Genomic DNA, 12,834 nt, shown 5'->3' with positions numbered 1-12,834 from the left:
CTGTCTACTAAACTAATGACTCTAACCAAATAATTAAACTCTTCCTTCTACTCTCCCAACTTACTACTCACAACCAAAACACAAACATTGAGCAACTAACATCATAAATTTAAAATGCTACTCACATAAGTAATAATATTCATAACTCTTTATTAGCTGTTCACTTAACTTCCTACACACATCAAAGAATACTGCCACTAAGCCATACCTTGACATCAACCATAAAACTCCAAACACCTAACTACAAAATAGCCACATCAATTTTCAATACTACTTTCATAGATCATTTCTCATTCAAATTACTGCCATCACATAGCCCACACTATACTTCCTTTAGAGTGCACCAAGCCATCCTCACCTTTTTCAACAACATAGTTAACACAGCTTCAAAACTTCTAATTAGTGATGACATACATCCAAACCCCGGCCCTACAGCTCTCTATCTCTCACCTGACAAATCCCTATATCACCCTCTCAATCTATTATACTCTCTTTGGCAAAAAAATCACATTTTTTACTAATAAACTTAACTATCAGAAGCGTCACCAACAAAGTTCAAGACTTTCATGACACAATCTCTCAGTATTCTCCTGACACAGTCATATTAACAGAAACCTGGCTAAAACCTTAAACTGCTGACAATGAGGTCATCCCACCTGGTTATAACATTTTCAAACAGGACCTGATAGGGAAAAATGGAAGAGGGGTAGCCATAGCTTACAAAAGTAACTTAACACTAAAATGCCTAAACCCACATACCTCAATATTTAATAACACAGAAATCAAATTCACAAAACTAGAAATTAATAACAACAAACACAATCATAGCAGGAGCATATATTCCATCTGGCAACAATCTCACTATGTTAGAGCGCCTACTTAAATGGAGTGCAAACACCTTTTCCCAAGAAACAATAATACTGGGTGATTTTTAACCTAGATTGGTTATACCTGTAATGCCCAGAACCTTACCAATCACAAAGACCTCTTTGGCTTTAAAAAGCTAATTCAGAACACAACTAGAATAAATAAAAAATCAAATAGATAGTCCATCCTTGACTGGACTCTTACTAACAAAGCTACAAACTATCAACAAACAGTTTAAGTGACTGCTCACCAACCTTCCTACTGAGACAAAAGACCAATACTCCAAACATTGCAGTTTACTGTCAGATCAGAAACAAGAGCAAATTAAATCCCCATACACTAGTCACCACTCTCAGTCAACGCAACTGGTCTATCCTAAAAATACTACCCCTCAACACTGCTGTAGAATATTTCAATAGTACATTTCTAAATGTCCTAAATAATCTCAAACCCCCTAGAACTGTCAGAGCTAAAGGTAACATCACTCTCTGGCTAACCAAAGAAATAAGAGATCTTCTTAAAACTAGAGACAGAACCTGGGTTCAGTGGAACACCAATATGACTCCACAAAATTGTCTAACTTACCAGAAACTGCGAAACAAATCCAAAACTCAAATCAAACTAGACAAATAAAATTACTATACCAACATACAAAACAAATATCAAAAAACCCCACAAAAATTCTAGACAGCTATAAAAATATCCTACACCCTGGTCAATCATCTACCCCCCCCCCCACATTAACTTCAACCTTGGGCACAACTACTGAATAGTTTAACAACTATTTCACCAAAAGTATCATAGCTTTATCCAAAAAAACTGTTCCCCACCACTGACCTCACCACCGCTAGCAAACAGGAACACTATCTTCTCCTTTCATCCCGTATCAATAAATGCCACAAAAATTTGATTAAAAAAACTGAAACCAACAGCCCTTGCTTCTGACAGTCTTCCAACAGAATACCTCAAGATGTCAGCTGATGCTAAAGGCTATCCAGTATCAATTCTAATCAACAGATCTATTAATGAACACCAAGTCCCTGATCTCTGGAAAATCTCTTATATAATTCCCCTCCATAAAGGAGGCACTTCAAAAGAACTGTCTAATTACAGATCTACTGCTATATTGTCACCTATATCAAAAATCTTAGAAAGATGTATTCACTCACAACTAATGCAATACCTCTTAGACAACAATCTACTATCCAGCTGACAACACGGTATCAGATCTAATCATAGTACAACTCCCACCCTCTTAAGCTACATAGGAGTGAAGGCAACATAGTCTCATCAGTCTTTTTAGGCATGTCCAAAGCATACAGTCCACATACAAAACTCCTAACAGCCATCTCCAACCTAAATCTCCCCTCACTTGGTTCCAAAGCTACCTAATCGAGATACACCAAGCAATTAAATGGTCACAAGATGTTTCATATCTATTGCCAGTTACATTAGGGGTACCCCAAGGCTCCATTCATGGCCCCCTTCTTTTCAACATCTTCACCAACAATCTCTATACAGGAACTTCTCTAGCTACTTTAGTCCAATATACAGATGACCCCACACTAAAATATGCAGCTCATACCCTTCAGAAACTACAAGAAAAAACACAAAAGTCTTTCTCAGCAGTGGAACCATGGATTGCCAATGCTCAGCTCATACTTAACTCTAATAAAACCAAGCTAGTCATCTCACAACCTAAGGCCACTGACTCCCCACCCAACTTTACCATAACTGCTACAGATAACATAATTGAATCCACAACAAAAACTAAACTCCTAAGTGTCACTAATGATAACAACATGAGATTCGAACACCATATATCTCAAACTAGTAAGAAAGTTCAAAAAAATTGGGTACTCTATACAAAAACAAACATTTCCTAAATAATAATACCAAAGTAGCCATTGCAAAAACTCACCTGTCAACACATCTTTATGCCTCACCCATACTCACAAACCTTAGGAAGTCTGATCTAAGTAAACAAGAAACTTGCTATAATAAAATAGCTAAATTTGCCACTGACTCACCATACAGAACACACCATTGCCTAGCACTAAAAAAATTGTCTTGGCTAGAATTCCCACATCTTCACTACAATCAGCTGACAATGGCACATAAATTACTAAACCAACCCGGCAAAACACCTACTTACATAAATTACTAGAACCTTACTCTAACTCTAGAATTTTACGTTCAACCAACAAATCCTTATTAAAAGTTACTAAAAACACAAATTCCCCAAGTGATGCTCTCTACTCTACCTGTGTTGCTAAATTATGGAACACTCTGCCTCTAGATCTCAGATTTATATCCAGCATCAACCACTTTAAAAAATACTCAAAGATCATCTGTCTAACAAATGGCTATGTTTACGTAATTCTCCAGGATAAAACATACATTCCCTAAAGAAACTGGATGATCATCTCCAATTTCACTATAATCCTGACTATCTTTCAATCTAACTGCTGTCCTACTAACCCCAAAATTACCATCAGTTTCTCTACTCTAACCCAACTATTAAAGCAGTCCGTAATGATAAAATCATCTATCTAGCCTGTTTAGGCACTATACCCATAATGTCCTTGGATTTCTCTATATTAAACTGACTGTAGCTGTCCATTGAACTTTCTGCCTGAACTTAATCTTTCATTTATTCTACTCACCTCTGTTTATAACTAAATCTCTGTTTCCACTCCCATTTTATGGCAATATAAACCTGACCAGTTACTATGTCTCCCTTCCATTCTACTGAAACTGTAAAATCTATGCATGTAGACTCAATTTTTTTTCTAAATTTTTCTCAAACTATTGTACAAGATTTTTATAATTACATAAGTGGATCAACTTAATCCTTGTAATAATGTTCTCAAGTAAGCTTTAGTCTATTTGTGCCCTTGTAATAATGTTGTTGTGAAAACTTTAGTCTATTGTACATGTTGTGGAGCTTTTCTCCCCAGGTCTCCACTGAAAATGGGCTCACACCCAGTTGGATTTTCCCAGAAAACAAATGTAAAATAAATAAACATTATAGCACGTTTCTAGTTTATCTAGGTCTGCCTTTTTCAGGTTGGTAAGAATGGGAGAAGCATAGAGAAGAGTTAATAAGAGATGTGTTCTGGCTATGGCAAGTCTAAAACTGTTAGAAATGTTTTATTTCTATATAGAGTTCCTATCTTTTTATGTACTTTCTTAACTGGGATATATGTAGATCAAATCTTAGTTTATTGTCAATTTGCACTCCTAGTAGCTTTGCTTGTGGTCCTGGGGTCATTATTGTATTGTCTGAAACAGTGATGTAGAATATGGAGGTGGGGGGGGGGTCTGGTGTTCTGATGGGATGAAAGATCATGAGCTTGGTTTTGTTGGGATTAAGAATGAGTTGTGAATTAGCCAACCACAATTCTATTTCAGTGAACGATTTATTTTTGAGTTATGTCTTGTAGTTGTTGAGTGGTAGATGCTGCACATATAAGTGTGGAGTCATCAGCATATTGGATAGTATAAAGTTATACATTTGTTTGTTTGTTAAGTTACTTAACCAGATAAGCCCATCAGGGCAAAACGCTTCTTTTCATGAGTAACTTGGAAACACTACATGGTTAAGAGATAAGTGCAAAGGCAGGCAACAGAAAACTAATGGAATCAAACTCAGGACTGCAGAAATAAGCTCATTATGTTATCAAAGCTGTAATCTTCTGTGGTAAGCTGTAACAGTTTGTGCTATTTGGCAGCCCTACTACTTGCCACTGACAGGTTAATGAATATGAAAGATCACACTAGATGCTATCATGGCACTAGACTTGGAGAATGGTGAGAGGGTGCATGCATGTACACAGCTAGTGGGGGTTAGCTTTATTGACCTGAATTTGTCCATAACAGACTTAAAAAGAAAGTCATGGACATTCAGAATTGCCATATAGCTGAAACACCTGATGTCCTTATGGGGTCATTTGCATATACCTCATGCTGCCTCTAATGCACTAATGCAAGAGGTTTCAAGGTATCACGCAGTGAAAAGTCTAGCCTGGCTAGATTTTTCTTTTAGTTTTTTTTTTTGTTTTTTTTTAGTTACTTATTAGTTGTTCTGTGTGACCTTGCTACTCATTGTTTTGGATCCTTTCATAACTGGGAAAGTCTAACTGAGCCAATGGTCCATTTCCAGCAAACGCCTGGAGGGAAAAAGCACAGAACAGATTGAAAAAACTTAAACAGTAGTTGACTAACTATACACAAGGGGAGAAAGCTGTGAAACAAATTAAATATTTTACAATGAACTGTGGAGAAAGGCTCAAAAAAGCACACATAAAACATTTTTACAGTAGCTGATAAGTAATTATATACAAGGGGAAAATCCCCAAAACAGACTAAAACACAGAGTGAAATACATTTACAGCAATATTAAGAATACAACATGTACTGCAAGTAGCATGACACACTGCAGAAGTGGATAATCTGAGTCACGCAAACTAATATATAGTTATTCAAAATATTCCCCCGGATTTACTAATCTGCCGTGCAGGACTGCAAGTAAGCGGCAGTTTAAGAGGAGGATGGCAGCGCACCACGCATAATAATGAAGGTGCACTGCCAGAGCTCCAAATCCTACACTGAGCATGGATGAGTGCAGGGGGCGTGTCTGAGAGCAGAGTTCTCAGAATAAACACACCCCTGCAAAGTAGAACAGAAGAAAGTGTAAATAAATGAGTAAAACTGCTCATAGGTGTCCACATATCTCCACCAACAGTCCCTATGTGTTCAACAGCAACAGTACATTGAAATAAAACAAAGAAACCCTTGTATTAAATTTTTTTAAAACTCTGAGTACAGCTAACCCTAGGTGTGCGGGTTTGCCCATCGCTTAGCTACGGTTAAAGCAGCTGAAAAGGCTGAAGAGGACAACAAGAAATATATATGCAAATGAAGCAGAATAGCAATAGTGAAGTGGTTAGAGCATCTACCTAACGAACAGGCATTCCCGGTTTGAGTCCCACTGCAGCACAAATCATTTTCCATGGGAAATCTGTATATGAACATAATTTTACATAGTTTTGCCGTATAATCTACATAACATTTAAATGTGAACTGGAGTACTGCATGAAATGCACATGTGAAGTGTCAGTGTCATAATGAATAAGGCACAAGTAAGCAGGTCTAAGCAAAAATAAGCAGCGGTAAGCGTGTCAAAGTGCGTTTGTGCGGGTGTAAGCATTGCCCACACAGATTAAGCAAAGTAGAAGCTAACTGAGTGTAAGAAACTGCAACTGAAGGTTAGCAGTGCTTAACATTGCGCAAACCTGTGCAAATTTGCTTATAACCGCTTTAAAGTGTCTTAATCACTCTGGATCCAATGGCCCATGTTCTGCCCACCAACAAAATAAATTGTCTCTGCAAGGCTCAAACCCAGGACCCTGTATACTATAGTCTCAGCAGTTAACCACTAAGCCATTATAACAATAGATATGCATGAGGTATCAGGAAACTAATTCTCACCATAGGAAATCAAAACAAACATGTGAACCGAATCTATGTACAGTGTGAAGTGGTATAACCTACTCATCATCATCTTTCGGCTTTTCCGGTTAGGGTTCACCACAGCGGATCATCTCTTTCCATTTCTTCCTATCCTCTGCATCTTGCTCTGTCACACCAACCGCCTGCATGTCCTCTCTCACCCCATCCATAAACCTTATTTTAGGCCTTCCTCTTTTCCTCTTACCTGGCAGCTCCATCCTTAGCATCTTTTTCCCAATATACCCATCATCCCTCCTCAGCACATGTCCAAACCAACGCAATCTCGTCTCTCTTGCTTTATCTCCAAACTGTCCAACATGAGATGACCCTCTAATATGCTGATTCCTAATCCTATCCATCCTAGTCACACTGAGTGCAAATCTTAACATCTTTAACTCTGCCACATCCAGCTCTGACTCCTGCCTTTTTGTCAATGCCACTGTCTCCAACCCATATAACATAGCTGGTCTCACTACTGTCTTGTAGACCTTCCCTTTCACTCTTACTGGTACCCGTCTGTCACAAATCACTCCTGACACTCTTCTCCACCCATTCCACCCTGCCTGTACTCTCTTCTTCACCTCTCTTCCACATTCACCATTACTCTGAACTGTTGATCCCAAGTACTTAAACTCATCCACCTTTACCAACTCTACTCCCTGCATCCTCACCATCCCTCTACCCTCCCTCTCATTTACACACATATATTCTGTCTTAGCCCTGCTGACCTTCAGTCCTCTGCTCTCTAGAGCATATCTCCACCTCTCCAGAGTCTCCTCAACCTGATTCCTACTCTCACTACAGATCAAAATGTCATCTGCAAACATCATAGTCCATGGGGCCTCCTGTCTGATCTCATCTGTCAACCTGTCCATCACCACTTCAAATAAGAAAGGACTCAGAGCTGATCCTTGATGTAATCCCACCTCCACCTTAAATGGATCTGTCACTCCCACTGCAGTCCTCACCACTGTCACACTACCCTCGTACATATCCTGTACCACTCTTACATACTTCTCTGCCACTCCAGACTTCCTCATACAATACCACAACTCTTCTCTAGGCACCCTGTCATATGCTTTCTCCAAGTCTACAAAGACACAATGCAACTCCTTCTGACCTTCTCTGTATTTCTCCATCAACACACTCAGAGCAAACACTGCATCTGTAGTGCTCTTTCCTGGCATGAAACCATACTGCTGATCACTAATCATCACCTCCCTTCTTAACCTAGCTTCTACTACTCTCTCCCATAACTTCAAGCTGTGACTGATCAATTTTATCCCTCTGTAGTTACTGCAGCCTTATCCTTAAAGATAGGTACCAAAACACTTTTTCTCCACTCCTCAGGCATCCTCTGACTTTCCAAAATTTCATTAAACAATCTAGTTAAAAATTCCACTGCCATTTCTCCTAAGCACCTCCATGCTTCCATTGGGATGTCATCTGGGCCAACAGCCTTTCCATTATTCATCCTCTTCATAGCTGTCCTTACTTCCTCCTTGCTAATCTGTTTCACTTCCTGATTCACTATCCCCACATCATCCAACCTTCTCTCTCTCATTCTCTTCATTCATCAGCCTCTCAAAATACTCTTTCCATCTACTTAACACACTCTCCTCTCTTGTGAGTACCTTTCGCTCACTATCCTTTATCACCCTTACTTGCTGCACATCTTTCCCAGCTCTGTCCCTCTGTCTTTAGTGTCCATTCTCTCATACAACTCTCCATATGCCTTATCCTTAGCTTTTGCCACCTCTCTCTTTGCCATGTGCCTCATCTCCTTATACTCATGTCTACTTTCTTCATCTCTTTGACAATCCCACTTCTTCTTCACCAGCCTCTTCCTCTGTATACTCTCCTGTACTTCCTCATTCCACCGCCAGGTCTCCTTGTCCTCCTTCCTCTGTCCAGATGCCACACCAAGCACCTTTCTAGCAGTCTCCCTTACTAGTTCTGCTGTAGTTACCCAGCTATTTGGTAACTCTCCACTGCCTCCCAGTGTCTGCCTTAACTCTTCCCTAAATTCCACTTCACAATCACCCTTTTTTAACTTCCACCATTTAATCCTTGGCACTGCTTTCACACTCCTCCTCCTCTTCTTGATCACCGTCATCCTACAGACCACCATTCTATGCTGCTTAACTACACTTTCCCCTGCCACCACTTTACAGTCTCCAATCTCCTTCAGACTGGCCCTCCTACATAGGATATAATCCACCTGTGTGTATCTTCCTCCACTCTTGTACGTCACCCTATGCTCCTCCCTCTTCTTAAAATACGTATTCACCACAGCCATGTCCATCCTTTTCGCAAAATCCACAATCATCTGACCTTCTGCATTCCTCTCCTTAACACCATACCTACCCATCACTTCCTCATGCCCTCTGTTCACTTCACCAACATGCCCATTAAAGTCCACTCCAATCACTAGTCTCTCACCCTTGGGTACACTCACCACAACTTCATCCAACTCACTCCAAAATTTCTCTTTCTCATCCATCGCACACCCAACTTGTGGAGCATATGCACTAACAACATTCATCATTACACCATCAATTTCGAGCTTCATAAACATCACTCTGTCAGACACTCTCTTCACGTCTAAAACACTCTTGGCATATTGTTCCTTTAGTATAACCCCTACCCCATTTCTCCTGCCATCCACACCATGATAGAACAATTTGAACCCGTTTCCTAAACACCTGGCCTTACTTCCCTTTCATCTGGTCTCTTGCACGCACAATATATCAACCTTCCTTCTCTCCATCATATCAGTTAGCTCTCTTCCTATACCAGTCATACTGCCAACATTCAAAGTTCCTACCCTCACTGCTACACTCCTAACCTTCCTCCTCTCGTCCTGCCTTCGGGCATGCCTTCGCCCTCCTCTTCTCCTTCAGCCAACAGTAGCCCAATTTCCGCCAGCACCCTGTTGGCTAACAGTACTGGTGGCAGTCGTTGTTAACCCGGGCCTCGACCGATCCGGTATGGAAATATGAAATTTTCGCACCATAAGTTATGTGGCAGAATTTTTATGCTGGATGCCCTTCCTGACGCAACCCTCCCCATTTATCCGGGCTTGGGACCGGCACAAAGAAATGCACTGGCTTGTGCATCCCCAGTGGCTGGGTTGAAGTGGTATAACCTACTACATAACATAAATATGTTAAATGGAGTACTGCAGTAAGGCCAGATGTGAGGTGTTATTGCAATAAAGTGTTGAAGTTCCCAGGACTGCATACAGCATACGTACACATGAATCAAGGATACAAGACACATATATAACATGTAATGAAGAAGACATCAATGCCAAAAGGCAAATACCATGCAAATCGAATATTATGCACTGCTAAGCGTTGCACAGCACTGCTACCCAGACTACTGGCAGGATACTACCAGTGGGAGAAACAGCGTCAACCTGCAAAGTCAAATCCTAAATAAATGCAAGTTCGTCCCTAGCGTGACGACCCCAAGCATACTGCTAAAAAGAGTCCTTGGGGTAACATAGCTTACAGGTAAGCAAAGAAAGATATGCATGTTCGCGGACTGAATGTGTAGGAACCCTGAAGAACCATGGGGTGAGACAACTTACATGATGGGTCCTGAGAAGTGGAGAGTGGGCAATGTGTAATGGTGTGGTGAGATTCAGATGGAACCTGTAGGAAGGATGATTGCTGTGGAGGAGGGAGGGGGTGGAGGGAATGATGGGTAAGACAGTATGGGCCGAGGCATGCCGGGATTGGACGGAATCGTTCTAATGGGACCACCCCATGGATGTAAGCGAGAAAGGAGGGGAGGTGGGACAGGAAGGTAACTGAGACATACCATTTCCCTTGACAAAGCACGTAATGAGTAATATATGTATGTTGCATAACCCATGGAATAACATATATATATATATATATATATATATATATATATATATATATATATATATGACCTGGAGTACTGCATATAAATATATATATATATATATACATATATGACCTAGAGTACTGCAGGAAATGCACATGTGAGGTGTCAGTATTCTTATGCATAAAGCATTAGTTAGGTTAAGCAGCAAGAAGCAGTAGTAAGCATATGTCAGCACTAGTAAGCGAGATTAAGGCCATACATCCAATACATCCACATGTTTTTTGATATATATATATATATATATATATATATATACATAGATATATATATATATATATACAGCAAAATGTATATATGTATGTATGCAGACATATACATATGCAGACATATACATATAAGTATATATGTGTGTGTGTGTGTGTGCATAGATATACACAGATATTTAGCTATGATAGGAAACAGCACACAAGAATGACATATGTTCACAGGCTATGCCAATGGAAGTGACGGGCCCAAGCAAGAAACATATAACATGTAGCATGACCTCCTCCCACCCGTGAAATCTAATCTTGGAACACAAACAGGAGCGTCCCTTGCGGGATGCCCAAAAATTGTCATAATATGGGAGGAAGCTAGTGCGATGACCTTTCAAGGCTGGGTGTGTACATACCAGGAATACAAGGGTGGGAAAGCCCGACGACCCAAAGGTTGAGACAACGTACAAGATGGGTCCTGTGAAGTGGAGAGTGGGCAGCATGTCGTGGTGTGTTCAGACCCGACCTGCACCCAGAGTAAGGATGAGTGCTGTAGAGGAGGTGCGGGTGGGGGAACTATGGGTAGTTAGTTACGGGTCTAGGCGTACAGGTTTTGGCTGTAGTGGGACTATACGGACAGCCCCATGGATGTAAGCAAAAGTGTTCACTGGGCAGAGGGGTCGCCCAATGAGCTGAGTCCCACTGCAGCAAAGTCTAATATACATGGCAAAGAACGGAATAACCAGATGTAGATGTACAACTGTAGAGGTGTGTGTGTGTGTGTGTGTGTATATATATATATATATATATATATATATATATATATATATATATATATATATATATATATATATATACTTATACCTACATGGAGTGAGACCTCCCCCCCTCTCCATAGTACAAATGTGTACATACAGAGACAGAATATAATTAAATACCCACATATAGATATATACATATGCAGACACCCATACATCCATATGTCGTTAGACACACACATATATATATATATACAGCAATATATATATATGTGTGTGTGTATGCATACAAATACAGTTTATATATATATATGTATATATATATAGATATGTAGAAATATATATGTATATATGTGTGTAAACATACACATATATATATAGCTAGGATATTAATTGAATTATGTATTTAAATTACATCTGTTAAGCGGGTAAGTCTGGCTGAGCTTTTGGCCCATTTACAGCAGAGACCCGGGGAGAAAAGCTCCTCAGGACTAGAAAACAATTTATTAAATAGTAGTATACAGCAGATATATATATATATGTGATACACCAGTTAAGGATTACATATGTTCACAGGCCGTGCCAATGGGACTGAGGGGTCCAATCAACATGTAGCATCAACCCCCCCCCCACCTAGACAGGTGAAACATACAAACACACGATACAAGTAAACACACCACTGCTTACCAGACTACAGGCAGAACACTACCAGTGGGAGAGACTTGCCAAGTCTAATCTTGAAACAAAGACATCAATGTCCCTTGTGGGACACCCCAAAAATTAATGATCATTGGAGTCAGTCCCTGTAACGATTTATCCAACCAGGCCATCTACATACATGGACCAGTAGGTTGGGCAAGCCTGATGACCCATGGGTCGAGACAACATACGACATGGGTCCTGACACGTGGAGAGTGGGCAGTGTGTAGTGGTGTAGTTAGACCCCACCTGCACCCACAGTAAGGATGAGTGCTGTAGAGGAGGGGCAGGTGGGGAACTATGGGTATGCAATTATGGGCCTAGGCGTGCAGGTGTTGGCTGGCGCAGTTGTATTCAGACTGCCCCGGAGATGTAAGTATTATTGTGAAGTGGGCAGAGCTTCCGCCCATACCTCTCAACCTCTAAGAGCAAAACTACTGGACAGAACCTGAACCGTTCGGGGGACAAATAGGGACAGAAAGCAGATATTCCACTTAAAACCTTAGAAAGCTGATAGAATAACAGGTTATGCATTAGAATGACTCGTCTGAAGGATGTGGAGTCTTAAACCCAAATACTTGTCTGTATTTAATGATGTCAGTTCCCAGGTATTTGCCAGACAGGTGCAGACTGTAAGAGGAACACACCAATATTATGAAGCAAACTCTGGACAGGTTGTGGAGTCTGTACAGTCGACAGGCATGCTTTTGCCTAACGGGCAGCCATTCCCGATATGGGTCCCACCGCAGCACAGTCCAGTTTACATGGCAAAGTACAGTATAACCATATGTGTTGTTGACTAACCCACTACACAACACCTACAAACACATGGTTGCAACACCCCATTGTAGGCATGTAAGCAGATGTAATAGGCATCACAAGGT

The sequence above is a fragment of the Protopterus annectens genome, chromosome 14.part0 (assembly GCF_019279795.1).
Source record: "Protopterus annectens isolate FY-2018-M chromosome 14.part0, PAN1.0, whole genome shotgun sequence".
Lineage (NCBI taxonomy): Eukaryota > Metazoa > Chordata > Ceratodontiformes > Protopteridae > Protopterus > Protopterus annectens.
The sequence above is the reverse complement of the archived record's forward strand: the minus strand, read 5'-3'. Positions refer to the sequence as shown.